The sequence below is a fragment of the Lepus europaeus genome, chromosome 19, assembly GCF_033115175.1.
Source record: "Lepus europaeus isolate LE1 chromosome 19, mLepTim1.pri, whole genome shotgun sequence".
Lineage (NCBI taxonomy): Eukaryota > Metazoa > Chordata > Mammalia > Lagomorpha > Leporidae > Lepus > Lepus europaeus.
The window spans coordinates 13,992,720-14,020,325 of record NC_084845.1 but is presented as its reverse complement, the minus strand read 5'-3'; the positions used below and the strand labels follow the sequence as shown (position 1 = coordinate 14,020,325).

Sequence of the window (27,606 nt, the reverse complement as noted above, 5' to 3'; positions counted from 1 at the left end):
CTAAATGGTGGGGAAAGCTCCTGGCCCTTGGCTTCGGATTGGCGCAGCTCCGGCCGTGGCGGCCATTTGGGGAATGAACCAGCGGATGGAAGACCTTTCTGTCTCTCCCTCTCGCTGTCTGTAACTCTACCTCTCAAATAAATATATAAAATCTTAAAAAAAAAAAAAAAAAGTCTATATGGTGAGAAGCCACCAGGAAGCAGCAGCAAACCTACAGCTACAATTTTAAGATGAACCGAGGAAAGATACATAAATGAGGCAGAGCCTATGTGTGTGAATGGGCAGCCACTGTGGTCAAAACTTGGAAGTCCTCGGAAGAGCAAAAGCCACATGGGAATCAGCCCCAGGATGACCTCCAGAAACACCGAAACCGAATTTTACCCTGGGACCCCACGAAACGTCCGTAGGCTCAGCGAGTACAAAGTACACACCTGACCACACAAAGTCACACACAATCGCATTTTCGGTCACATAGGCAAAACCACAATCATCAGTAATGCTACACCGCTGGACCACCTAATCTTAAAACCCACCACGCACAGGCCGTAAGGCGAACATTCAAGCACCCTGGCAGGGACACACGCCGGCCAAAACGCCTTTTCTCAGTGCGCTTTTACTGTGTGTTTCCCCTAATAGTGCAAACACACGAACTCGCACAGTGGTGCACAGAGCACACACACAACCAACCTGACAGTGAAATACATTCATGTGCCAGGTCAAAGTAACACGCAGTCACACCGTGTCACAGATACACTGTCGTGCATAGGCAAGTCCCAGTCATGCACAAGGCACCAGGCACATCCACAACCTCCAAGGGACCCGAGCACGCCCAAACACCCTGTCACGACAGCGGTGTCGCCCACCTCACAGTCACCAGCTACACACGTGGTACACAGCCACACGGCCACGGAAGCCCGTCCGCCGTCAGGTCAGCGCACGGTCACACACACCCTCAGAGGCACAACCTGCTCACAGTCTCCCAAACGCTCGTACACAAAACCACCGCCGCACATGCCCAGTTCTCCACAGGCACCAACGCCGCGGGAGACGCCGCCGCTCACGTCATTCCCGCGACGTCGGCCCGCGTACTTCCGCCCTGGCACTCCGCACGCGCTCACCTCAGCCGAAGTGCACTTCAGGCCCCAGGACCTGGCGCCTAGATTCGAAGCCCGGTTCCAGTTCGCCCGCCCAGCGGCTGCCAGTCTCCTCCTCAGATGCGGCCCTCTCCCGACGCCTGGACGCCCAAACTCGCAGAAACGGAAACGCAGCCGCGTGCCGCACCCGGCGCTTCTGGGAAATGTAGTCCAGCGCCGAGGAGGGCCGCGGCCGGCCGGCCCGTAACCAGGAGGCCGGTGCACGCACTTTGCCGGGTTGGTGCGCGGGCGGCTGGAACCCGCGTGCGTGAAGCCCCCGCGCCCCGAGATGTCTGGCGTGCCCGGCGGCGCCCAGTGCGCAGGCGTCAGGCGCTCAGTCTGAGTGGCGGGCCCCGGAGTGAGCGCTGAGTGGGCCCGGAGTCTTCCTCAGGAGAAGGAGGGTGGGACCTGGGAGCCGCCCGCGGGCAGATGCAGTGTCCCCGCCGAAGCTGGGGCGCCGAGCGGCTGGGGCCTGCGGATGCCTTGCTGGGATCTTGGGCGGCGGGCGGGGTGGCCGCGCGAGGCGCTGAAGGCTTGCGGGGTGGGGGTGTCGTCAGTGCCCGGCGCATCGTCGTGTTTCTATCATTCTTCCTGCCCTTGGGTGTGGGGTGAGTTGAACTTGAAGCTGCATGGTCATGGCACTTTGTAATTTGCGGGAATTGTCTGCTGCTGTGGTTTGTGAAGGGTCTGTGTATCTCTGGTTTTTGTCCATAATGGAATAGCTGGTGATGATTTGTGTTTATAAATGGGCTTTTCTATAGGGATTTTACTAGCCTGCGTTCAGTTTGGATATTCATTTTGATGATCTGGAAGAGGTTAGTCAGTTTATCTGACAAGTAATGTGGACATGACTTTTTTTTTTTTTTTATCAAACATACATATTATGGGGACGAATGCAAAATCAAGAGGGGTTTTTTTTTCTTTTTATAAAGATTTCAAAGTCAATCCTAGGGTAACTTTTTTCTCTGCCACCGGACCCCAAAAGTGGACATCCATTTTTTATTATAAGGACATTACAGGGGTAATGTTGAGAGACCACTGACTAGTAAAATGAGAAAAAAATAAACATACCTCAAAGGAGTGTACATCATTAGATTTCCTGAATTCTAGGAAAAACATTGTTTCCATTTTCTGTTTTTTAAAATTTTGTTTGAGAGGCCTACAGACAACTCCAAAACAATGGTTCACTCCCCAGATGCGGCCAAGGGGTTGATGGGCTGGACCTAAGCCAGGAGGTCGAACACAATCCAGGCCACCCACGTAGCAGGCAGGAGACAGTTACTTAAGCCATCACAGCTGCTTTTCAGGGTCAGCACTGGCAGGAAGCTGGAATCAGGAGCCAGGAATGGAACCCAGAGACTCAGATTCAGGACTTGGGCGTCTTAACCGCAAGGCCAAACAGCGACCCTTGACCCCATTTTCTAATGAGCGAACCTCAGCTCACCAAGAAAGGAATTTAAGGCTATACAGCTTGTCTGAAACCTGAACCATCTTCTCTTACTCCAAGATTATCATAGACACTTTTTTATTTTTTAATAATTACAAACTTGTGAACCTCCAGCACAGAGGAGGTAAGTTTTAATTTCACCACTACTCCTTCAGAGGGGGGAAAATTTTTTTTGCTCTTTCAAGACCATATCCCAAATATTTTGTTTTCTTCCCTGTAATGTGATGAGAGAAACAAGTTGGTGACTGGAATTGTTAAGTGAATAATAAGAAACGGCTATGTGAAATAAAAATTGCACTGAATGAAAGTAGAGCAAGAATTATGTCAGTATACATGGGAGATGTAAACTGTTCTTTTTTTTATTAAGAGACGGTAGGTGTACTCTGGTTTCAGACTGGACTGGGTGCATTAATCTCAAGCCTCCCCTATCTGGTTCTGGGTAATCTCTTGGCTTTTGAATAGCAGTGACGAATACTTGCAAGAAAATTTGATTTAAAAATGGAAAACGGGCCTGCGCTGTGGCATAGTAGGCTAAGCCTTTGCCTTAAGTGCTGGCATCCCCTATGGGTGCCAGTTGGTGTCCTGGCTGCTCCTCTTCCTATCCAGCTCTCAGCTAATGGCCTGGGAGAGCAGTGGAGGATGTCCCAAGTGCTTGGGCCTCTGCACCCATGTGGGAGACCTGGAAGAAGCTTCTGGCTCCTTGCTTTGGATCAGCCCAGCTCCAGCCATTGTGGCCATTTGGGGAGTGAACCAGTGGATGGAAGACTTCTCTGTCTCTCCCTCTATCTGTAACTTTGCCTCTCAAATTAATTAATTAATTAATTTTTTTAAAAAGTGAAAAACAGGAATTGTTAACCTGAGCTGAGTAGCTTCCATGTGCATGGGCTTCTTGTTATTTGTTACACTTGTGGTAATTCATATGTGTTGATATATTTGAAAAAGAAATTATACAGTTTACCAGATTCACAAAGAAATAAAAGGGCAAGACTCTTAGAAATACAGACTGCAGAAACTGAGGATTTATTTTTAGCATACTACATGATATAATTAATGTAAAGAGTGTATGTTTTATACAGCGATGCACATCAAACTCCTGTCAGTGTCAACATCCTGAGCAGATCATGATGGCTAAAGTACTTGAGTTCCTGCTACCCAGGTGGGAGACCTGGATGGAATTCTCTGTTCCTGGCTTCAGTCTGGCCCAGCTGCAGCTGCTTTCAAATAAATAAGTAAATCTTTTAAACCATTTATTTGAAAGGGAGAGAAACTGAGGTCTTCCATCCTCTTGTTTATTCCCCAAATGCTGGTAACAGCTGAGGCTGGGCCAGGCCCAAGCCAGGAGGCCAGAATGCAATCTGGGTCTACCACTTGAGTGGCAAAAACCCAACTACTTAAGCCATCACCTGCTGCTTCTGAGGGTGTGCATTGGCAGGAAGCTGGAGTCCGCAGCAGACTCAGGACTTGAACCTAGGGTGTACATGCCCCAAGTAGCATCTGAGCTGCTGGACTAAAGGCTTGCCCCCTCTTTACATTTTTTTTTTCTTTTTTATCTTTCTGATTTCCTTGCTTTTATATTCTTTGGGTTTATTTTTGCCAGTTTTCTCATTTTAAGCTGAATGCTTAAGTAATTATTTTTTATACATCTAATATAAACTTATAAGTTTCCCCTAGGTATTACTTTAACTGCATTCTATAATTTCTGATATACACTAATCTTACCATTCAGTTGTGTTGTTTTTTTGTTTTGTTTTTGTTTTTTGACAGAGTGGACAGTGAGAGAGAGAGACAGGGAGAAAGGTCTTCCTTTGCATTTGGGCCATCCTCCACTGCCCTCCCGGGCCACAGCAGAGAGCTGGCCTGGAAGAGGGGCAACTGGGACAGAATCTGGCACCCCAACCGGGACTAGAACCCTGTGTGCCGGCGCCGCATGGCGGAGGATTAGCCTAGTGAGCCGCGGCACTGGCCATCCATTCAGTTTTAAATATTTCTTCTATGATTTATTTTACTCATGGTTAGAATTATGTTTCTTAAGCATATAGGGTTTTTTTCTCCCCATAATTATCCTTTGATGACTTACATGTAACGCAATTGCTCTTGTGGTCAGTGCAGGTAGTCTATATGAAACCAGTTCTTTGAAATTTTTTTGAGGTTTGCTTTATGGCCCAATATGTATTTTATTATTATGAGTTTCAGTGTGTCTTTGGGTCTTATTCACTGCATACAACATATTAAATATCTATAAAGTAGGCCGGCGCCGTGGCTCACTTGGTTAATCCTCCACCTGTGGCACCGGCATCCAATATGGGTACCAGGTTCTAGTCCCGGTTGCTCCTCTTCCAGGCCAGCTCTCTGCTGTAGCCCAGGAGTGCAGTGGAGGATGGCTCAAGTGCTTGGGCCCCTGTACCCGCATGGGAGACCAGGAAGAAGCACCTGGCTCCTGGCTTCAGATCGGTGCAGCGCTGGCCATAGCAGCCATTTGGTGGGTGAACCAACGGAAGGAAGACCTTTCTGTCTCTCTCACTGTCTATAACTCTGTCAAATAAATTAAAAAAATATATCTATTTATTGTATTTTTTGCTCCAAAGCTATATTCTTACTGATTATTTCTTTTATTTGCCAGTTACTAAAAGAAGCATGGAAAACATCCCACTATGTCTATGATGATATTTTATTAACTTTGGCTTACACATAGAAATACTTTTTACTAACTGTAAGTTTATACTTTTTATACCTTAATGGAGAATTGAATGTTTTATCATTGTGTAGTTAATGATCACTTTATAATACCTTTATGTAAAATCTAATTTATCTCAATATAATATCATGTAAATAAAACTATACCAAGGAGCTTTTTGTCCTCTCATGTTCAGCCTTTCTGCACTCCTTTAATATATCTTGAAAACAGGTTTGTTATATTTTGCATATTTGTCTAGCCACTTACTGATATATTTATTTCTCCCATTTAAAATTATTTTATTGAAAGAGAAATGAGAGACATAGAGATATTACATCTGCTGGTTCTACTCCCCCAAAATGTGCACAACAGACCAGGCTGAACCAGGCTGAAGCCAGGAGCTCCATCTGAGTCTTCTGCATGGGTGGCAGGGACCCAACCTACTTGAGACATCACCTGCTGCTTCCCAAGGTGTGCATTAGTGGGAAGCTGGAATCAGAAGCAGAGCTGGGACTCAAACACAGACACTCCAGTAATAGAATATAGAGGCCCCAGGCAGCATTGTAACCCCATTTTTGAGACTTTCTGCATTTTGTTGAATAATTTTTCTTCTTTATTATATTTTCATATCAGTTTCATTATGAACAATACTCCCTCAATTTTCAGCTTCTGAAAATGACAGCTCATATATTATATTGTTTCTGATTGTCTTTATTTTTTTCTTCTGTTATTCTATGGAATTTTCTGAGTAAATATAAATGCATGTTGTTGACTCTACCATGTTTAATTTCATGACTTGTTTTCTGATGATTTGCTCATTTTACTCTGTTGTCATCCTAGATAAATTCTGAGTGTATATAATTTCACATTTGCTTCTAGTCATTTGTCCTTTTTTAATCTTTTTACTTGATTTCTACACTGTGAAAAGTCATGTTAAAAGCTCTCAAAAATCCTTATACTCATAAATCTTAGCTTTTCTACTCTTTAATCTTCTAAGATATTTTCGGGAAAAGCAACAGAAGATGGCTCAACTGATTGGGCCCCTGCCACCCATGTGGGAGACCCAGATGAAGCTCCTGGTTTCAGCTGGCTGTTGTGGCCACCTGGGGAGTGAACCAGTGAATGGAAGATCTCTCTCTCTCTCTCTGTAACTCTTTCAGAATAAATAAATATTTTTTAAAAAATTAATGGACATCATAGATAAACCAAAGATCACAACAGACTACTAGGAATAATTATAGGCCAACTAATTGGAAGAAGAATTTAGAAGAAATGGATATATTTCTATAACTTAAAACTACCAAGACAGAATCATGAAGAAACAAAATTTGATTAGTCATGAGTAAAGACCAGTAATAAAAAAATCTCTCACAAAGAAAAACCTAGGCATCACAGGTGAATTCTGCCAATATTAAAGTGATCACTGATACAGCTAGATAGATACCATATAAGTTAGTTTTCTTCTTTTTTTTTTTTTAAATACTTACTTGAAAGGCAGAGTTACAGAGAGTGAGACAGAGAAAGCTCTTTCATTCACTCGTTCACTCCCCAAATGGCCACAATCGTCGGGGCTAGGCAGGCCAAAGCCAGAAGCGTGGAACTCCATCCCTGTCTCCCACATGGGTGGAGGGCCCAAGGACTCGAGCATCCTCTCAGGCACAGATTATCCACTGGTGGGACACCTACATCCCTTATCAGATGGCCGGGTGCAGTCCCGCTGCTCTGGTTCCAGTGCAGTTTCCTGCTAATGTGCTTGGGAGCTGAGATGACAGCTCAGGTAGGAGATAGAGATGAAGTTCCTGGACCTGTCCTGGTAGTTGCAGGCATTTGGGGGAATGAACCAGTGTGTGGACGCTCTCTCTGCCTTTCAAATAAATAAATCTTTTTTTTTTTTTTTAATATTTAGAGAAGGAGAGGCAGAGAGAGAGAGAGGGAGGAGAGGGGTCTTCCATCCACTGGTTCACTCTCCAGTTGGCCACAATGGCCAGAGCAGCACCAAACTGAAGCCAGGAGCCAGGAGCTTCTCTGGGTCTCCCCTGTGGGAGCAGGGGCGCAAGAACTTGGGCCAACTTCTACTGCTTTTCCAGGCCACAGCAGAGAGCTGGATCAGAAGTGGAGCAGCTGGGAATCGAACAGACCACGCACTGCAGGCAGCGGCTTTACCAGCTACACCACAGCGCCAGCCTCTTAAATAGTCTTAAAAAATTTTTCATGAGGGCAGGTTTTGTTTTTTGTTTTGTTTTGTTTTGACAGGCAGAGTGGACAGTGAGAGAGAGAGACAGAGAAAGGTCTTCCTTTTGCCATTGGTTCACCCTCCAATGGCTGCTGCGGCCAGCACACTGCAGCCGGCGCACTGCACTGATCCAAAGGCAGGAGCCAGGTGCTTCTCCTGGTCTCCCATGGGGTGCAGGGTCCAAGCACCTGGGCCGTCCTCCACTGCCTTCCCGGGCCATAGCAGAGAGCTGGCCTGGAAGAGGGGCAACCGGGACTAGAACCCGGTGTGCCGGCACCACAAGGCGGAGGATTAGCCTATTGAGCCACGGCGCCGGCCCAGGGCAGGTTTTAACAACAGAATGGCCTCACATATCTAAAAACCTCTCTCCTTTCCCAGCTTTCCATCAGAATGAATCCGTTGATATTGAGTAAGAAGTACGCCAAATATAAAGGATTTTCACAAAGTATGAATTTTTAAAATATTCAGAAAGCTGGGAGCCACAAATAAATGATTTCCCACGTTCCTGACATTCCCATGGTTTCTCACCAGTATGAATCCTCTGATGTTGAATAAGTTGTAGGCTATAAGTCTTTCCACGGTGGTTACATTTCTGTGGTTTCCCATCTCTGGGGATCCAACGTTGAATAAGTTGTGAGCCACAAATAAAGGATATCATTCAATCTTTACATATATGGGTTTTTTTGCCATTATGAGATCTGGGATGGAAGTAAGCTGTGAACCACGGCTCAAGGCTTTCCCACATTTCTTACATACATAGGGCTTTTCTCCTGTATGAAGTGTCTGATGTTTAATAAATTGGGAGTCATGAGTGCAGTGTAACATTTTTTACTTCAGGGTTTCTCTGTAGGTTGAACCATGAAAACTGCCCTTTCCACATACATTGCATGAATTCTTTGAAGCCAAGTAACATGAGAGCGACAGATAAAGGCCATTCCACACTCTACATTCGTAAGTTTTCTCTGATGATAAATGAACTCTTTGATGATAAATAAGTTGTGAAATACAAATAACGGTTTTTCTACATTACTTACATTCATAGGGGTTGCAGCAACATGAACTCTCTAATAGTAAGTTGTGAGCCTCGGATAAAGGCCTTTCCACATTCTTGATGTAAAGTTTTTCTTTCTTTCTTTCTTTCTTTTTTTTGACAGGCAGAGTTAGAGAGACAGAGAGAAAGGTCTTCCTTCCATTGATTCACCCCCCAAATGACCGCTACAGCCGGTGTGCTGCACTCATCCGAAGCCAGGAGCCAGGTGCTTCCTCCTGGTCTCCCATGCTGCCGCAGGGCCCAAGCACTTGGGCCATCCCCCACTGCACTCCCGGGCCACAGCAGAGAGCTGGACTGGAAGAGGAGCGACAGGGACAGAATTCAGCGCCCCAACCGGGACTAGAACCTGGGGTGCCAGTGCCACAGGCGGAAGATTAGCCTATTGAGCCGTGGCGCCAGCCGATGTAAGGCTTTTCATTAGAATGAATTTTTTCATATTCAGTTGGACGCTATCAATAAGCATTTTCTGTTTCTCAGTAGAATAAATTCCGTTATAAAAGTTGTGCACTGACCAAAAGTGGGAGTTTCTTCAGAGATGATTATTAGCTGCCTGAAAAGCCAATTATTATTTCTCAAATGTCTTTCTTTTTTTTATTTTTGTTTATTTTTTTATTTTTATTTTTTTGACAGAGTGGACAATGAGAGAGAGAGACAGAGAGAAAGGTCTTCCTTTGCCGTTGCTTCACCCTCCAATGGCCGCTGCGGCCAGCGCGCTGCAGCCGGCGCATCGCACTGATCCGAAGGCAGGAGCCAGGTGCTTCTCCTGGTGCAGGTCCCAAGCACTTGGGCCATCCTCCACTGCACACCCTGGCAATAGCAGAGAGCTGGCCTGGAAGAGGGGCAACTGGGACAGAATCTGGCACCCTGACCGGGACTAGAACCCGGTGTGCTGGCACTGCAAGGTGGAGGATTAGCCTATTGAGCCGTGGCGCCGGCCTCAAATGTCTTTCAAACTGTCTCTGTATTCCCTATCATCTTGAGAACTTTTGCATTCACAATTATAGCTTATAAGCTGTTCTAGTATCTACCACTACAATGACTATTTCATAAATTTCTGCCTTTGAAGATAGTTTGTCTTATACCTGGATCCCCAGTCTGAAAGAAAATAAGAACGTAAACAACTAATTCTTTTACATTCCTGAAAAAATGAAATTCTAAGGTAAAAACAGGAGACTCAAACCCAATATCATAACATGTCAATGGAACCATTACAATACAAAAGAAAAAATTCAGAAATAGACAATTGTAAGTGCAATCCAATAAAGGCAGAATAAACCAGTGAGTGAAAGATAGGATATTTTATTAAATAAAGTGAAATAACAGGATAAACATATAGAAAAATATTAAAATTATATTAGTTGCTCAGACCATACAGCAGGATAAATTCCAAATATTCAAATTTACAGAAATGGAAACACATAACCAAGTAGAATAAATATTAGTGACTTCTTCTATTACCTAGGAAAAACTTTTTGTTTTGTTTATTTATTTATTTATTTATTTATTTGACAGAGTTACAGAGAAACAGATGGAGAGAAAGGTCTTCCTTCTTTTGGTTCACCCCCCAAATGGCCGCCACTGCCGGCACTGTGCCGATCCAAAGCCAGGAGCCAGGCACTTCCTCCTGGTCTCCCATACGGGTGCAGGGGCCCAAGCACTTGGGCCATCCTCCTGCGTTCCCAGGCCACAGCAGAGAGCTGGACTGGAAGAGGAGCAACTGGGACTAGAACCTGGTGCCCATATGGTATGCCGGCGCCACAGGCAGAGGATTAGCCAAGTGAGCCATGGCTCCGGGCCCAGGAAAAACTTTCTTAATCATGATGATATCCAATCCATTACGTTGTCAAAAACACAATAAAGTATAAAGACAAATCAGGAAAAACTCACAAAAATGCTATACACCAAATATATAAACAGCTTCTAAAAATGGACTAGGCTATTTTTTCTAAAAAAGGACTACTATATATAAAGACGAACTATAATGTAAATGGCTTTTAATAATATGAAAACATACTTAACTCTGCTTATAAAAGAAATGCATATTAAAACTACCCAGAGGAAGGCTAGCTTTGTGGTGTAGTAGGTTAAGCTGCCACTTGGGACACCAGTATCCCATATGGATGCTGGTTCCCATCCCAACTACTCTGCTTCTGATCCACCTCCCTGCTAATGTGTTTGGGACGGTAGCAGAATGATGGCCCAAGTGCTTGGGCCCCTGCCATCTATACAGAGAACTGGATGGAGTTCCTGGCTTAAGATTTACTTATTCTATTTGAATGGCAGTTAGAGAGAGGCAGAGAGAGCGAGCGAGAGTGATATCTTCCATCTGCTGGTTCACTCCCCAAGTGGCTACAATGGCTAGAGCTGGGCTGATCCAAAACCAGGAGCCAGGAGCTTCTTTCGGATCTCCCATGCGGGTGCAGTGGCCCAAGCACTTGGGCCACGTTCTACAGCTTTCCCAGGCCACAGCAGAGAGCTAGATAGGAAGTGGAGTAGCCAGGTCTCAAACCAGTGCAGTTGCTGGCACTGCAGGCGGTGGCTTTACCTGCTATGCCACAGCACCAGCCCCTCAATTTTTTCTTTTTTAAGATGCTGCTTAGGATGCCCTCATCCTACATCGGAGAACCTGTATTTGGTAACTGGTTATGCCTCCTGATTCCAGCTTCCCACTAATGCAGACCCTAGGACTGCCAGTGGTTATGGCTCTAGTAACTGGATTCCTGCCACCAACGTGGGAGATCTGAATTCAGTTCTGGTTTCCAAATTTAGTGCTAAGTGCAAGCTAGGATTAAGTCAAAAGGGCCCATGAGCCAGCCTCAAAAGGCTCTAAGTGGTCATCTATGGGACAACAATAATTTAAGTATACATAAAGATAACAAGTACAATAAACTAAAATACCTAAAATATATGAAATTCTCTATTTATTGACACCTAAGAAAAGATATTTATGTCAATATTCATTATTTCTTCTTTTTGAAAACTGTTAAGAGAAAGAATTTGTTCTGCTCCCCTTGAACAATCTACACCTTAAGATTAAAATAAGATAAAAAATCAGGTGCTGAAGAAAATTTTTTACTTCATGGAAATATTCCATTTACAGAATGAAAATTGAGATAAGCAGACATTATGTGCCTCCTGTTGGAAGTATACATTACTGTCTATGGAATCATTTGCTAAAATACAGAAAAAGGAAGGAAAGGAGGAAGGAAGGAAGGAACAGAGGAAGGGATGGAAGGAGAAAATAAGCCTGCGCCTGATCAAATCTCTTACCTAGAGGAGAGAGGGAGGAGTGGTTTAATAATATCATACTATCATTTTACTGATGGTGAAATACAAAACATGCAAAATTCTATAGGATAGATCACCCAGGTTCTTCAACAAATACTTTGCAAATAAAAAGGAAGATGGGAGAGGGAGTAAGAAACTACAGAATTCTGAAGGCAGCGCCGTGGCACAGTAGGTTAATCGACTGCGGCGCCAGCATCCCATAGGAGTACCAGTTCTAGTCCCGGCTGCTCCTCTTCCAATCCAGCTCTCTGCTGTGGCCCAGGAAGGCAGTGAGGATGGCCCAAGTGCTTGGGCCCCTGCACCCGCATGGGAGACCAGGAAGAAGCACCTGGCTCCTGGCTTCAGATAGGCACAGCTCCGATAGTTGGAGCCATTTGGGGAGTGAACCAATGGAAGGCAGACCTTTCTCTCTGTCTCTCCCTCTCACTGTCTGTAACTCTACCTCTCAAATAAATAAATAAAGAAGCTTTTTTTTTTTGAAAAAAAGAAACTACAGACTTCTTAAATTATAAGATTTATCAAACAATGATAATATATGGATCTTTTTTGGACCTAGACAAAGACATTTCAATATAAAAACAGTTGCCTGCCCTGTGGGAAAATCTGAGTACTAAATACATATTCTGATTTTATTAAAAGAATTTATTTTTTATTAAAGAGCTAATAATGACATTGTGGTTAGGTTTTTTTAAAAGACTATTGTTTGTAGGGGACCAAACCCGAGGAACCGCAGCGCTAAGATGGCGCTGATTTCCTGCTTCCGGGTTCTTCTTCCCCGGCAAAGTTTCCCGCGCTACCCCTGAGCTGTCCTATCCTGACACAGCCTTGTAATCATATGATTCGTGACGTGTACTGCGTATATATGCCCCGACCACCGGATGTGCGAGTAGTTCCTGCCCGCCAGAGATCGAGGTCTGATCTCCCGCGCCCTGAGTAATAAAGAGCTCTTCTACGAGACGCCCGGTGTCGGTTTCTTGCTGGACGAGAGCGGCGCCGAGCAGCTGGTGGCCCGTACGGGGAAACGAAAGAGCTTGACTCTCGGCGTGGAAGGTAAGCGAGGTAAGTCTTACCGGCGTGGCCCCGTGAGCGAGGTAGGTCTCACGGGTAAGGGGTGGACGCACCCTATTTTCGAGGAAGTGTTTTCCCTCTTTGTTGAGGAAGTGTTTTCCCTCTTTTATTCATGATGGGCAATGCCCCGAGCCAGTCAAATTTGATTGCCCCGTTAAAGGCGCTACTGCGCAACAAGGGAATTAAAGTCTCTCGATCCACGATTGCTGAATTCCTCGGGAGCATTGACTTCTTTGCTCCGTGGTTCGCTCATACAGGCCAGATCACTCTTAGCTGTTGGGAGAAACTTGGACAGGACCTCCGGCGCACGGCCGAGGACCCTAAAGAACCTGATCTCAATCCCATGGTAATTCCCCTGTGGGACTTGGTTCGAGCATGCCTTCGGGAGGAGGGGTCGACTCGGACGAGCGACCCGGCGCTCGCAGCCGCTCGTGATACCTTTGAGGAAGTCCGTTCTCAGAAGTCCGAGAGCGCTCAGGACCTGATAGAGTTTAAGGAAATTGGGTGTCAGACTTCCCTGGCGGCCCCGGACTCTGAGTCCGGCGCCTCCTCCTCTGACGCGGAGGGGGAGGGCGACAGCCCGCATAAATCACCCCCCCCTTTATATTCGCGGTTGCGTCGAAGGTTGAGAGCCGCTGATGCCGCCCCCGCGGCTCCCCCTGGTGGCTACCCACTTGATTATCAGTCTGAAATCATAGCGCCCCCAGGCGGCAGCACTTTTGATGTTAGGCAGCCAACCCAAGCTCCACCCGCACCGCCGTGGCCGCCTGCCGCCCCGCTTGTCGCTACTGCCCCACCCGTAACAGGGAGGCAATTTCATCGGCAAGCCTGGAAACAACTAAAAGCTGACGCCCCCGGCTCAGCCCATGCTTACCCGGTCTTGGGCCTGGGCACCCGAGAGGTCAGATACGCACCGTTGGACATGGCGGTCCTAAAAAGCCTCAAGCAGGCAGTTTCTGACTACGGTGCCACCGCCCCATTTACTATCTCCCTGCTTGAGTCAGTCGGTCAAGAGGTCTTAACACCCAGTGACTGGACTCAGTTGGCTCGCGCCTGCTTAAGTCCCGGCACATTTCTTCTATGGCAGTCTATGAATGCCGAGTGTTGCCACGATCAGGCGGACGAAAACGCTGAGGACGGCAACCCCGCGTGGAACGCCGACATGCTATTAGGGCGAGGACCCCATCAGGCCGATCAAACACAATACCCAAGACAAGTGTACAGACAAATCTCCGAGTGCGCCCGACGGGCGTGGAGACAGGCGGCCACTTCGGGTGGATCCTCTAGCCACCTTACCAAGATTGTCCAAGGCCTGACCGAACCGTTTGCTGACTTTGTAGCTCGGATACTCGAGGCCGCGTCACGGATATTTCCGTCGGACGCAGACGTAAAACCATTGATCAAACAAATCATATATGAGCAGGCTAATAGTGAGTGTAAAGGCATCCTCCGGCAACATAGAAACAAATCTGTGGATTCTTGGCTGAAGTATTGTAGGGACGCCGGCGGCCCGCTTACTAACGCAGGCCTTGCCGCCATGTTGGCCACCTATAACTCCACACAAAAACAGGGAGGAGGTCAGAGCCAGGGGCGCCCGCGGCCCACGATCTCTTCTGGCCTTTGCTTCCAGTGCCACCAACCTGGTCACAGAAAGCGTGACTGCCCTGCGTTTGCATCTGGGCATTCCCCAGCGCACTCCACAAGTGCAGAGCTCTGCCGCAGGTGCCGCAAGGGCCCTCACAAAGCGGAAGACTGCCGTTCCGCCTTTGATGCCGATGGCAATCCCCTCACCGGTAACAGACAGGGGACAAAAAACGGCCAGAGGGGGCTCCCCGCTCCGGCGAGGGGCCCCCAGGTGAACGCCTACACCTCAGTGCCCCCCCCTCCGCTGTTGCCATACCCTCAACCCCCTCAGGCCGCGCCACCAGTGGCTCCGCAGGCCTGGACCTCTGTGCCGCCTCCCCACTCCTCCTAACACCGGAGATGGGAGTTCAGCTGGTAGAAAGTGATTACTCAGGCCCCTTGCCACCGAATTCGGTTGGGCTTTTGCTAGGCCGATCTTCTGTTGCCCTTCGGGGCCTGACGGTAATTCCCGGTGTGATAGACTCTGATTTTACCGGTAAGATAAAAATCATGGTACAAACATTTCAAGGAACCGTTTTAATTAATACTGGAGATTGCATAGCTCAACTTTTGTTGTTACCCAGTCTTCACTCCCTATTCCCTGCAAGAGGCCCCGCCCGCGGCACGAGTGGTTTCGGGTTCTCCGGAACCAATTTCACTGGCCTGCACATGCTTTTGAACGAACGCCCCATGCTTACCCTGTGGATTAATGGTAAAAGTGTTAAAGGTCTCTTAGATACGGGGGCCGATAAGTCAATTATAGCTGAAAAGGACTGGCCCAAAACATGGCCCACTGACGTCGCTGAACAGACCCTACAGGGGCTTGGCTTCGCCAGCTTTCCAAAGAAAAGCGCGGCCCTTCTACCCTGGCAGGACGACGAGGGTCACTCAGGACATTTTGCCCCTTTCGTTTTGCCCCTTCCGGTTTCACTTTGGGGACGGGACGTGTTAACGGAAATGGACGTTGCCCTAACCACCACTTCCCCCGCGGTGCGTTCCATGCTTCAAAAGATGGGGTATGTCCCGGGAAGAGGCCTCGGCATTCAGTTACAGGGCACGCCCTCTCCTGTCCAGCCCGAACATAAACACAATAGAAATGGTTTGGGTTTTTCTTAGGGGCCACTGCGCTGCCTCCTGCATCTATAAAGCCCCTATCAATATCCTGGTTGGTAGACACACCAGTTTGGATTCCGCAGTGGCCCCTGTCACAGGAAAAATTGGAGGCAGTCAAAAAGCTCGTTCACGAGCAGGCTCAGGCGGGACATCTGATCCCATCTACCTCCCCATGGAACACGCCTATTTTCGCAATTCGAAAAAGAACAGGAAAATGGAGACTTTTACACGATCTTAGAGCAGTCAATGCGCAAATGCAGCCCATGGGCCCGGTGCAGAGAGGCCTTCCGCTACTTTCTGCACTCCCAAAAAATTGGCCCGTGATTGTCATCGACCTCAAGGACTGCTTTTTTTCCATTCCTTTATGTAAAGAGGACACTCCCCGTTTTGCCTTTACTGTCCCTACTACTAACCAACAGGAACCAGATAAACGCTGGGAATGGGTGGTCCTACCTCAAGGAATGACAAACAGTCCTACCATGTGCCAAATCTATGTTGCTCGTGTGCTTGACCCAATTAGAGACCTGTTTCCTGACTGCAAGTGTCTCCATTACATGGACGACCTGTTATGCGCTGCTCCTACAAAGGACAGGCTTCGGGCCCTGTACGGCGGGTTGCAACGAGCGCTGCAAGACTCAGGATTGTCTATCTCCCCTGAAAAGGTGCAGGTGTCCTCCGTGGTCACATACCTTGGAACCACGGTCACACCCACCCACACCAAACCTGTAAAGTTGCATATTAAATATCCGAATGTTTCCACGCTCAACGATTTACAAAAACTTCTGGGGGATATCAATTGGATTAGGCCTTTCCTTCGCATCCCCAACGCCACCCTGCAGCCTCTTTTTGACGTCCTAAAGGGGGATCCTAGTCTCACTTCTCCACGAGAACTTACTTCTGAAGCAAAACAAGCATTGCTGGCCGTTAACGAAGCGCTCAGCGAGGCCGCACTTAAGCGGTGGGACCCGTCTGGAGACCTCACCCTGTGGGTCCTCTCCACGCCCAAACAGCCCACGGGCGTTCTCTGGCAAGACGGCCCCCTTCTTTGGATCCACCCCTCGGTGTCACCCACTAGATCCCTCGCCCATTATCCCTCCATGGTGGCGGACGTTGCGCTTATGGCAAACCAGAAGGCTATCCAGCATTTTGGTCGCGAGCCATCTACTATTGTTGTGCCATATTCTGCAGAGCAGGTGCGTGTTCTCACTGCTTGCACTGATTCTTGGTCAATCCTGGCCTGCTCAGTTTCCGCTACAATTACCAACAGAACCCCTCGCGACCCTCTGTTAACCTTCATACAGTCTCACCCCGTAATTTTCCCCAAAATTACATCCTCCAAACCGCTCCCCGAAGCCGTAGTGGTGTACACCGACGGTTCCAATACCGGAGTCGGTGCTTATGTTGCTACCGGAAGCAAGCCGAAAGCCTTTCAGTTTGCGACTGACTCTCCCCAAATAACTGAGCTCCTCATAGTTAATCAGGTACTTTTAGATTTCCCGGAGCCTGTAAACATTGTTTCCGATTCCCACTATGTGGTGAATGCGGTTTCCATATTAGAAACCGTGGGCAGTGTTAGTACATCATCCCCTGTGAGTAATGTTTTCCTCACCCTCCAGCAAGCCATTTGGAATCGGCCCGCTGCCTTTCACATTACCCACATAAGGGCCCATTCTTCCCTGCCGGGGCCTATGGCATTGGGCAATTCCATGGCAGATCTGGCCACACGCCCGGTGTGGATATTCCACTTAGCCTCCCCTGAACAACAAGCCACCTACTTTCATTCGGAATTTCATGTCAATGCCAAAACACTTGCCGCCAAATTTAACCTCCCCCGTGCAATCGCTCGTGATATTGTTCGTCGTTGCGCAGCTTGTCCTACCTTAACCGCTGTCCCATCTTTAGGAGTTAACCCCCGAGGACTCCTGCCAGGACATGTGTGGCAAATGGACGTCACTCATATTCCAGAGTTTGGAAAGATAAAATATGTCCACGTGTCTGTCGACACGTGCTCCCAAATTATTTATGCCTCTCTGGAGACCGGCGAGCGTGTCTCCCATGTCATCGGCCATTGTCTTGCGGCTTGGGCGGCATGGGGCAAACCCAAAATTATAAAGACCGACAACGGACCTGCCTATACTTCCACTTCATTCCAACAATTTTGCTCACGCATGCAAGTCCAACATAAGACCGGAATCCCCTACAACCCCCAAGGTCAGGGTATTATCGAAAGAGCGCACAGAACGCTCAAGGCTTTCCTTTCTAAGCAGAAGGAGGGAATTGCAGCGGGCAAGACACCCCGCATGCGCCTCTCCCTCGCATTATTTACCTTAAATTTTTTAAATTTGACGGATCAGTCTATGCCCCCCGCTGAAAGACACATGATAAAGGAACCCCCTGCACGAGGATTTGTCCGCTGGAAAGATATCCTTACGGGATTATGGCACGGCCCGGACCCAGTACTATGCTGGAACCGAGGCGCAGTTTGTGTTTTCCCACAGGAGACGGGAAGAGAACCCCTTTGGGTCCCGGAGCGATTGGTGAGGAAAGCGGATCCACCGACAGAAGAACCAACACCCTCGCCACAAGACCGACCGCCGGAGGAGCCACCCTCGTCATCAACGGGTGATACCTCCCCCGAGGCTAATAAACCTCAACCCACCTCCTGAGGATGTTGGGCCGTAAACCGGCCGTCGCCCTTCTCTTTCTGGGTCTTATCCTCCTCCCTAGCTCTCATGCAGGCTTAGATGCCCCTGCCCACCGACAACAGGCCTACTTGCAGTACCGCAATAATCCCTGTAGCTGCCCAGTCTCTGCAGACAGCCTACGAGGCATACACCCCTTGAGCTCGACTGACTGTGGGGACAAAACCGTTTATAAGGTATCCTGGGGTTGCGTGGCCATTCCCAAGCCTCGCCCCCATCCCTCGAGTGGTCCCCCACCGCCATGCCCATGCTCCTCCTCCTTTCTCGCGTCCGTACGTAGTTCTTGTTACAAGTCATTCTCTACATGCACCTATCAAAACCGCACTTATTTTACTGCGTCGCTGTTGCCTTCACCGGCATTGCGGCCTGTCTTTCTCGATTCGGGACCTTTTGTTCAGGCCCCTTGCCCCGCCCACTCCAGCCCTTCTGTCGTCTGTTGGGGAGTGGGGGCACCCATATATGTCTCTGATGGTGGAGGTCCTCAGGACCAAGCTCGCCAGAATGACCTATGACCGTGCCCCCACCGAAGACTAGCCCGCCCCTCCTGACGCATTGTACTCCCGCCTTCCTCGTATTGTTTGGTCCCTAGTCTTCTCCCCAATTGGGCATAACCCCGTCCTCCGACCGGGAGTAAAAGACCGAGGCATGCGAGATCAAGGATACCGCAGCGAGCGTTCACCCGGAGGTTCCGGGGGCCTCGGGAGAGTATATGCATGTGCATACGGGGGTGGTCCCAACCCGTCCCAGAAAAAGGGAAACTAAGGGCAAAAGTGAGGCCAAGGGTTGCGGCCGAACCTTTGGTGTATCACAATATGCCCACCGGCACACTGGGCATGCACCTCTGCTCTCTGTCCGGTCGCTGATATCCCGGCCGCCACGGCCGTCGGAGGCTGATTTGCGGAAAATAAAAAGGAGGGAGATGTAGGGGACCAAACCCGAGGAACCGCAGCGCTAAGATGGCGCTGATTTCCTGCTTCCGGGTTCTTCTTCCCCGGCAAAGTTTCCCGCGCTACCCCTGAGCTGTCCTATCCTGACACAGCCTTGTAATCATATGATTCGTGACGTGTACTGCGTATATATGCCCCGACCACCGGATGTGCGAGTAGTTCCTGCCCGCCAGAGATCGAGGTCTGATCTCCCGCGCCCTGAGTAATAAAGAGCTCTTCTACGAGACGCCCGGTGTCGGTTTCTTGCTGGACGAGAGCGGCGCCGAGCAATTGTTCACATGCATATTTAAATATCTATAGATGAAATGGTATGACATATTGTAATTGCTTCAAAAGAATCCTGAGGTAGGCTAATTTATAAAAGAAGATTGGCGCTGGCACCGCGGCTCAATAGGCTAATCCTCTGCCTAGCAGCGCCGGCATACCAGGTTCTAGTCCCAGTCAGGGCGCCGGATTCTGTCCCGGTTGCCCCTCTTCCAGTCCAGCTCTCTGCTGTGGCCAGGGAGTGCAGTGGAGGATGGCCCAAGTGCTTGGGTCCTGCACCGGCATGGGAGACCAGGATAAGCACCTGGCTCCTGCCATCGGATCAGCGCGGTACGCCGGCTGCAGCGCACTGGCCACAGCAGCCATTGGAGGGTGAACCAACAGCAAAGGAAGACCTTTCTCTCTGTCTCTCTCTCTCACTGTCCACTCTGCCTGTAAAAAAAAAAAAAAAAAAGAAGATTGGCCATGAGTCAATCAGTGAAGCTGGGCAAGGGAGTGACATGGGGGTTCATTACTATTTCATTTGTACACGTGTTTGAATTTTTCACTATCAAAAGATAATGAAAATCTTGATTAGGGCTCATCAAATCAATTTTAACACACAGCAGATTAGGTGACAATCACACAGCTTGAAAAACAACACCACACAGGTTGAAGATCTCTTATTCTGAAAATCTGAGACTTTTTTTGAGCACCAATAAAATGCTTCAAGTGGAAAACGTCAGGCCATTTAAATTTTGAAAAAATTACCTTAAGAATATGTGTATAAAGTGTTTGTGAAACAAATGAATTCTGTATTTAGATTTGGTTCCTACCCCCAAGTTACCTCACTCTATATATGAAAATATTTGAAAACCTGAAAAAATGTGAAATCCAAAACACTTCTAATCCCAAGCATTTCATATAAGGTATACACAGCCTATAATAAATGTACAGAATTTCCCTTAAAATAAAAAAACACAAAACAAAAAAGAAAAAGCTCAAAACAAAAACTAGTAAAATTCACTGCCTTTGGAGTGAGACAGTTATCTGGCTGGGGCTAGGGGTGAGAAGTGTATACCCTTCTGAACTTCTTACCTACCAAGAAGATTATTTTGTGAATAATAAAAATGAGAAGAAAATACTACAATAAAGACTTTACAATTTCATCCTGGGGAATAAAAATGACTATGTGTACAGCCTTTATTAAAAAGCTTTCACCAGGGGCAAGCATTGTGGAGTAGCAGGTTAAGCTGTGGCTTGCAACACCAGCATCCCATATGGGTGTGGGTTTGGGTCCTGGCTGCTGCTCTTCTGATCCAGCCCCCTCTAATGGTCTGAGAAAGCAAGAGCCTGATGGGAAAGTTAGAAACGTGCCGTGGGACTTCAAATCCCATTAAGTTGGCAGGTACCAATGTCATCTTACTAGTTAAAGTGATCAGTTTAAGTTCATAATTGATCATAAAGATAGGATTAAGTGTCAAAGGGATCACATAAATAAGACCAGTGTCTGCTAAAAATAATTGATAGAACTAAAAAGGAGGCTGACGTGGCGACTCACTAGGCTAATCCTCCGCTTGGCTGTGCCGGCACCCAGAGTTCTAGTCCTGGTTGGGGCCCCGGATTCTGTCCAGGTTGCTCCTCTTCCAGTCCAGCTCACTGCTGTGGCCTGGGAGTGCAGTGGAGGATGGCCCAGGTCCTTAGGCCCTGCACCCACAGGGGAGACCAGGAGGAAGCACCTGGCTCTGGCTTTGGATCGGCGCAGCGCGCAGGCCGCAGCACACTGGCTGTAGCGGCCACTTGGGGGGTGAACCAATGGAAAAAGGAAGACCTTTCTCTCTGTCTTTCTCTCTCTCACACTGTCTAACTCTGCCTGAAAAAATTTTTTAAAAATAAATAAATAAATAAAAAGAATTAAAAAGGAGAGAACAATCCAACTTTGGGAAGCAACTTACACAGCAGACTCATAGAATGGCAAATGCCCTAAACAGCACTCTGGCCTCAGAATTAGCCCTTAAGGCATTCAGATCTGGCTAAAAAGCCCATGAGAATTTCTCAGGCATGGAAAGCCAAGACACTGTGGCAAAAAATGACCTAAATGAAAGATCTCTGTGAGTGAGATCCCAGTGGAAAGAACAGGCCGTCAAAGAAGGAGGTACCTTTCTCTGAAGGGAAGAGAGAACTTCCACTTTGATTACAGCCTTGTCTAAATAAGGCTGGAGTTTGTGAACTCAAGAGGCTTCCATATCCTTGACAGCTCATGACAAGAGCATCGGGTGATTACTGACGTCATAAATAAGAGTGTCAATTGTTATATCAACAGCAGGAGTTATTGTGCACTTACTCCCCATGTAGGGTCTTTGTCCATAATATGTTGTACTATGAGAATTAATGGTAAAACTAGTCTTCAAACAGTCCTTCATACCTTGTGTGTCTGTGTGCAAACTGTTGAAATCTTTACTTAGTATATACTAAGTTGATCTTCTGTATATAAAGATAATTTAAAATGAATCTTAATCTAGAATGGGATGGGAGAGGGAGTAGGAAGGAGATGGGATGGTTTACGGGTGGGAGGGTGGTTATGGGGGGGGGGGGGAGTAAAACCACTATAATCCAAAAGTTGTACTTTCGAAATTTATATTTATTAAATAAAAGTTTTCTTTAAAAAAGATTTTAAAAAAAGAGAAGATGGCCCAAGTCCTTGGGCCCCTGCACCCACAAGGAGACCCCGAAGAAGCTCCTGGCTTCAGACCAACCCTGCCCCAGCCATTGTGGCCATTTGAGGTATGAACCAGTGTATGGAAGATCATGTGTGTCTCTCCCTCTCTGTCTCTCTGTAACTCTGCCTTTCAAATAAATAAATCTTTGCGGGGCCGGCGCTGTGGCGGACACATTAACACCCTGGCCTGAAGCTGCATCCCATATGGGCGCTGGTTCGAGACCCGGCTGCTCCACTTCCCATCCAGTTCTCTGCTGAGGCCTGGGAGGGCAGTGGAAGATGGCCCAACTGCACCCGCGTGGGAGACCTGGAGGAGGCTCCTGGCTCTTGGCTTTGGATTGGCGCAGCTCCGGCCATTGCGGCCAACCAGCGGATGCAAGACCTCTCTCTCTCTGCCTCTCCTTCTTTCTGTGTAACTCTGACTTTGAAGTAAATCAATCCTTTTTTTTTATAATTTTTTTTTTGACAGGCAGAATGGATAGAGAGAGAGAGAGACAGAGAGAAAGGTCTTCCTTTTTGCCGTTGGTTCACCCTCCAATGGCTGCTGCGGCCGGCGTATCGCGCTGAAACGAAGCCAGGAGCCAGGTGCTTCTCCTGGTCTCCCATGCCGGTGCAGGGCCCAAGGATTTGGGCCATCCTCCTCTGCCTTCCCGGGCCATAGCAGAGAGCTGGCCTGGAAGAGGGGCAACCGGGACAGGATCGGTGCCCCGACCGGGACTAGAACCCGGGGTGCCGGCGCCGCAAGGTGGAGGATTAGCCTGTTAAGCCACGGCGCCGGCATAAATAAATCTTAACAACAAAAAAAAAATCTGCATTCACCATGAGGTGAAGACGACACTCAAAGCGAGTGGAGACCAGAGCAGTGCGGTCCACGCAGAACAAGAGCGGAGGACAGAGCCCCACAGAGGTCTCCGGGGGAGGATTCCTGCGGGGAAAGACCGGGAACTTAGCAAGTCTCCCCCTCCCTTCTCAACTCTAAAACCTGAGGCTGCTTCTGCCGCTAAAACTCTCGGAGACCAAGTCTGTGGCCTGGGGACAACGTTTACCTGGAATCTTCAGCCTGGGTCTCACCTGCCTTCCCACCTCAGACAGCGTCGCCGTGGAGACCACCTCGCCCCCGCTCACGCCCCAGGGCGCCCCACACCCCGGCCGTCTAGAAACGCTCACGCGCCAATGACATCACAACAGCGCCGGCGTCTCGGCGGCGGTGACGTCACAACCGCAGCCCGCGGAGTTCCCAGAGGGCCCGGATTCTCCTGGGGCAGCGACGACGGTAGCGGCGCGGCGCGGCGCGTGCGTTCCCGGGAAATCTCCCATCGGGCGGCCTCGCCACGCCGGTTCCGCCGTGGGGACTCCTGGGACTTGTAGTGTGGCCCTGGAGCCCGGAAGTGTGGGACGGGGTCTTCCGGATCTCAGGCCCAAGGTGTGGAAATTTTGGCTGGTGGGTGGGGAGCACAGAGCGGAGCCCGGGAGGCTGAAGCAGGGGCAGCCTTGGGCCCTGGCCGCGGCCGGTGGTGCGTGACCCTTTACTGGTGGTGGGAGAGCGTCTGCTGCTGTTCCCGGCCTCGCAGCGTGACATTAGTCAAAGGTTGAATACACAGTTGCTGGGCAGATGTAGAAGTTTTTTGGTTTTTTTTTTTTTTTTTTTTTTTTTTTTTGTCATTTGGTTATGACAATCTGTTGTGATAGTTGATGTCAGGCAGGTGTAAGAATCCTTTCTTTTTAACCTCTTGGCTTTAATATATTTTTTAACGATTTATTTATTTGAAAGTCAGAGTTACACAGAGAGAGAGAAGGAAAGGCAGAGAAAGAGGTCTTCCATCCGCTGGTTCACTCCCCAACTGGCCGCAATGGCCAGAGCTAAGCAGATCCAAAGTCAGGAGCCTGTGCTTTCTCCAGGTTTTCCCACGTGGGTGCAGGGCCCCAAGCACTTGGTCCATCCTCCAATGCTTTCTCAGGCCATAGCAGAGAGCTGGTTTGAAAGTGGAGCAGCCGGGACTCGAACCGGAGCCCATATGGGATGCCGGCACTGCAAGCAACAACCTTACTTGTCTCTCTCTCTGCCTCTGCCTCTCTCTAACTCAGCCCTTCAAATAAAAAAAAAAAAAAAAAGAAAAAGGAAAACAAGGGGCTGGCGCTGTGGCACAGTAGGTTAACACCCTGGCCTGAAGCGCCCGCATCTCATATGGGCACCAGTTCAAAACCCAGCTGCTCCAGCTCTCTGCTATGGCATGGGAAAGCAGTAGAAGATGGCCCGAGTCCTTAGGTCCTTGCACCCACATGGGAGACCCAGAAGAAGCTCCTGGCTCCTGGCTTCAGACAGGCTGTTCAGCTCTGGCTGTTGTGGCCAATTGAGGAGTGAACCAGTGGATGGAAGACCTCTCTCTCTTTGTCTCTCTCTCTCTCTCTCTCTCTCTCTCTCTCTGCCTCTCCTCTCTGTTTAACTCTGACTTTCAAATAAATAAATAAATCTTAAAAAAAAAAACCACCAATTACCCTCAAAATCTTCCAAAAAACTGAAAAGAAGGAATAGTTCTTAACTCATTTTATGACATAAACACTATACGGATACCAAACTCAGAGATGTCATCAGAAAACTAAATATCCCATTGGCTATTAATGCAAAGATATTCAATAAAATACTAATAAACCTAATTCAACAATTGGGAGTTATTCTTGGAAGATAGGATAAAGGATAGCTCAATATATGAAAATCTAAATAATAATATAACACATTTACAAAAAGAAAGCACAAAATAATCCCAATTGACATAGAAATGGTAGCTGACATAATTCAAAACATTTCTTGATAAAAAAAAAACACAGCAGACTATGAATTGAAGGAAAATACCCCATATATTTAAAAACTCACAAGTAACATCATACCTAATGGAAAAAGATTGAATGAAGATTTTACTCTAAGATCAGGAACAAGGCAAGAATGGCCACTTTGGGCACTTTAAATAAAGTACTGGAAGTTCTAGCCAGAGCACTTAAACAAGCAAAAGAAGTAAGAAATCTAAACAGGAAAGGAGGAAGTAAAATTACTGTTGTAGACAAGAATTCATATAAAGTAAACTCGAGAGATTCCACAAAAAAGAAACCTGTTAAAGGAATTCATCAAAGTTTATGATATAAAATCAACATGGAAATATCATATTTATATATACTACAAATGAACAATGCAGGAAAGAAATTAAGAAAACAATTTCATTTATAATAACATGAAAATAAAATACTTTGGGGGCGGTGCTGTGGCACAGTGGGTTAAGGCCCTGGCCTGAAGCGCCGGCATCCTATATGGATGCCGGTTCTAGTCCCGGCTGCTCCTCTTCCAATCAGCTCTCTGCTATGGCCTGGGAAAGCAGCCGAAGATGGCCCAAGTCCTTGGGCCCCTGCACCTATGTGGGAGACCCGGAGGAGGCTCCTGGCTCCTGGCTTCGGATCGGTGCAGCTCTGGCCCTTGCGGACATCTGGGGAGTGAACCAGTGGATGGAAGACCTCTATCTCTACCTCTCTCTGTAACTCTGCCTTTCAAATAAATAAAATAAATCTTATAAAAAAAATATTTTAGGCCGGCGCCGTGGCTCAACAGGTTAATCCTCCGCCTAGCGGCGCCAGCACACCAGGTTCTGGTCCCGGTCGGGGAGCCGGATTCTATCCCGGTTGCCCCTCTTCCAGGCCAGGTTGCCCCTCTTCCAGGCCCCATGAGAGACCAGGAGAAGCACCTGGCTCCTGCCTTTGGATCAGTGCGGTGCGCCAGCAGCAGCGCGCCGGCCGCGGCAGCCATTGGAGGGTGAACCAATGGCAAAGGAAAATTTTTCTGTTTCTCTCTCTCACTATCCACTCTGCCTGTCAAAAATTAAAAAATAAATAAAAATAAAAATAAAAATAAATATTTTAGGGGCCTGTGCTATGGAGCAGTGGGTTAAGGCCCCGGCCTGCAGTACTGGCATCCCATATAGGCTCTTGGTCCCAGCTGCTCCACTTCTGATCCAGCTCCCTGCTAATGCACCTAGGAAAGCAGTGGAGGATGGCCCAAGTGCTTGGGCCCCTACACCACCCATGTGGGAGATCCAGAAACTCCTGGTTTCTGGCTTTGGCCTGGCCCAGCCCCAGTCATTGCAGCCATTTGGGGAGTGGGAGTGAACCAGCTCTCTGTCTGTCTTTCCCTCTCTTTGTAACTCTGCCTTTCAAATAAGTAAAATAAATCTTTTAAAAAAAAAAACATGTTGGCCGGCGCCGTGGCTCAACAGGCTAATCCTCCACCTTGCGGCGCCGGCACACCGGGTTCTAGTCCCGGTCGGGGCACCGATCCTGTCCCGGTTGCCCCTCTTCCAGGCCAGCTCTCTGCTGTGGCCAGGGAGTGCAGTGGAGGATGGCCCAAGTGTTTGGGCTCTGCACCCCATGGGAGACCAGGAGAAGCACCTGGCTCCTGCCATCGGAACAGCGTGGTGCGCCGGCCGCAGCGCGCTACGCGGCAGTCATTGGAGGGCAAACCAACGGCAAAAGGAAGACCTTTCTCTCTGTCTCTCTCTCTCTCTCACTGTCCACTCTGCCTGTCAAAAAAAACAAAACAAACAAAAAAAACATGTTTTATGAAAAAATAAATGCCATAAATAAATAGAAAGCTATTATGTAATCATTGAATAGCAAACTCTATATTGTTTAGATGATAGTATTACTCATAGGGATCCACTGATCTCAATGCAATATCTCAAAAATCTCAGTGGTATTTTTTAAACATATATTTTATTTGAAAGGCAAAGAAAGGGGGGAAGAGAGATTGACTGATTTCCTATTCACAGGTTCGCTGCCCACAAAAGGGAAGACTGGCCCAGGCCAAAGCTGGGAGCCAGAAATTCAATGTGGGTCTCCCACACGGGTAGCAGATATCAACTACTTGACCAATCACTGCTGCCTCCCAGGGTGTGCATTAGTAGGGAGATGGATTCAGTAAAAAGGCCAGGACTCAGCCCCAGGCACTCCAATATAGGATGTGGGTATCCAAAGGTGCCCCTTAACATCTGTACCACATGCCTGCCCCACAATTGGGTTTTTGTTGAGGAAATAGAAAACTCATCCTAAAATTCATACAGAATCTTTAAGGGACCTCAAACAGCCAAAAATAAATCTTGAAAATAAAGAACAAAGTATAAGGGTTCACAAATCCTAATTATAAAACTTACTCTAAGGCTACAGTAATCAAACTATGATTCAGGCTTAAGGAGAGATGTATAGTCATCCTTGGGAATCCCAGGGAGACTGGTTCCAGGACCCCGATGATACCAAAATCTGGATATTCAAGTCCTTTATATTGAAAGGTGCACAAGTATTTGCATATAACCTACATATATCCTCCTAT

General features: G+C 47.9%; 1 protein-coding gene and 1 long non-coding RNA gene across 10 annotated transcripts in view; one reads left to right on the top strand and one right to left on the bottom strand.

Moving 5' to 3' along the window:
- The window catches only part of LOC133747813 (zinc finger protein 420), a 127,348-nt gene that overhangs the window by 50,363 nt on the left and 49,379 nt on the right, over positions 1-27,606 (bottom strand). The window contains exon 1 of one of the 9 annotated variants that reach the window (XM_062176187.1): positions 23,288-23,306. The exons of 2 other annotated variants lie outside the window; for them this stretch is intronic. The gene's annotated coding sequence lies outside the window, so the exon portion shown is untranslated. 6 more of the 9 variants (XM_062176177.1, XM_062176179.1, XM_062176184.1 and 3 more) reach the window with 6 other exon arrangements.
- LOC133747844 (uncharacterized) lies at positions 1,492-6,006 on the top strand. Its single transcript, XR_009864412.1, has 3 exons — positions 1,492-1,741; positions 5,201-5,290; positions 5,564-6,006. It is a non-coding gene; the product is annotated as an uncharacterized LOC133747844 (long non-coding RNA).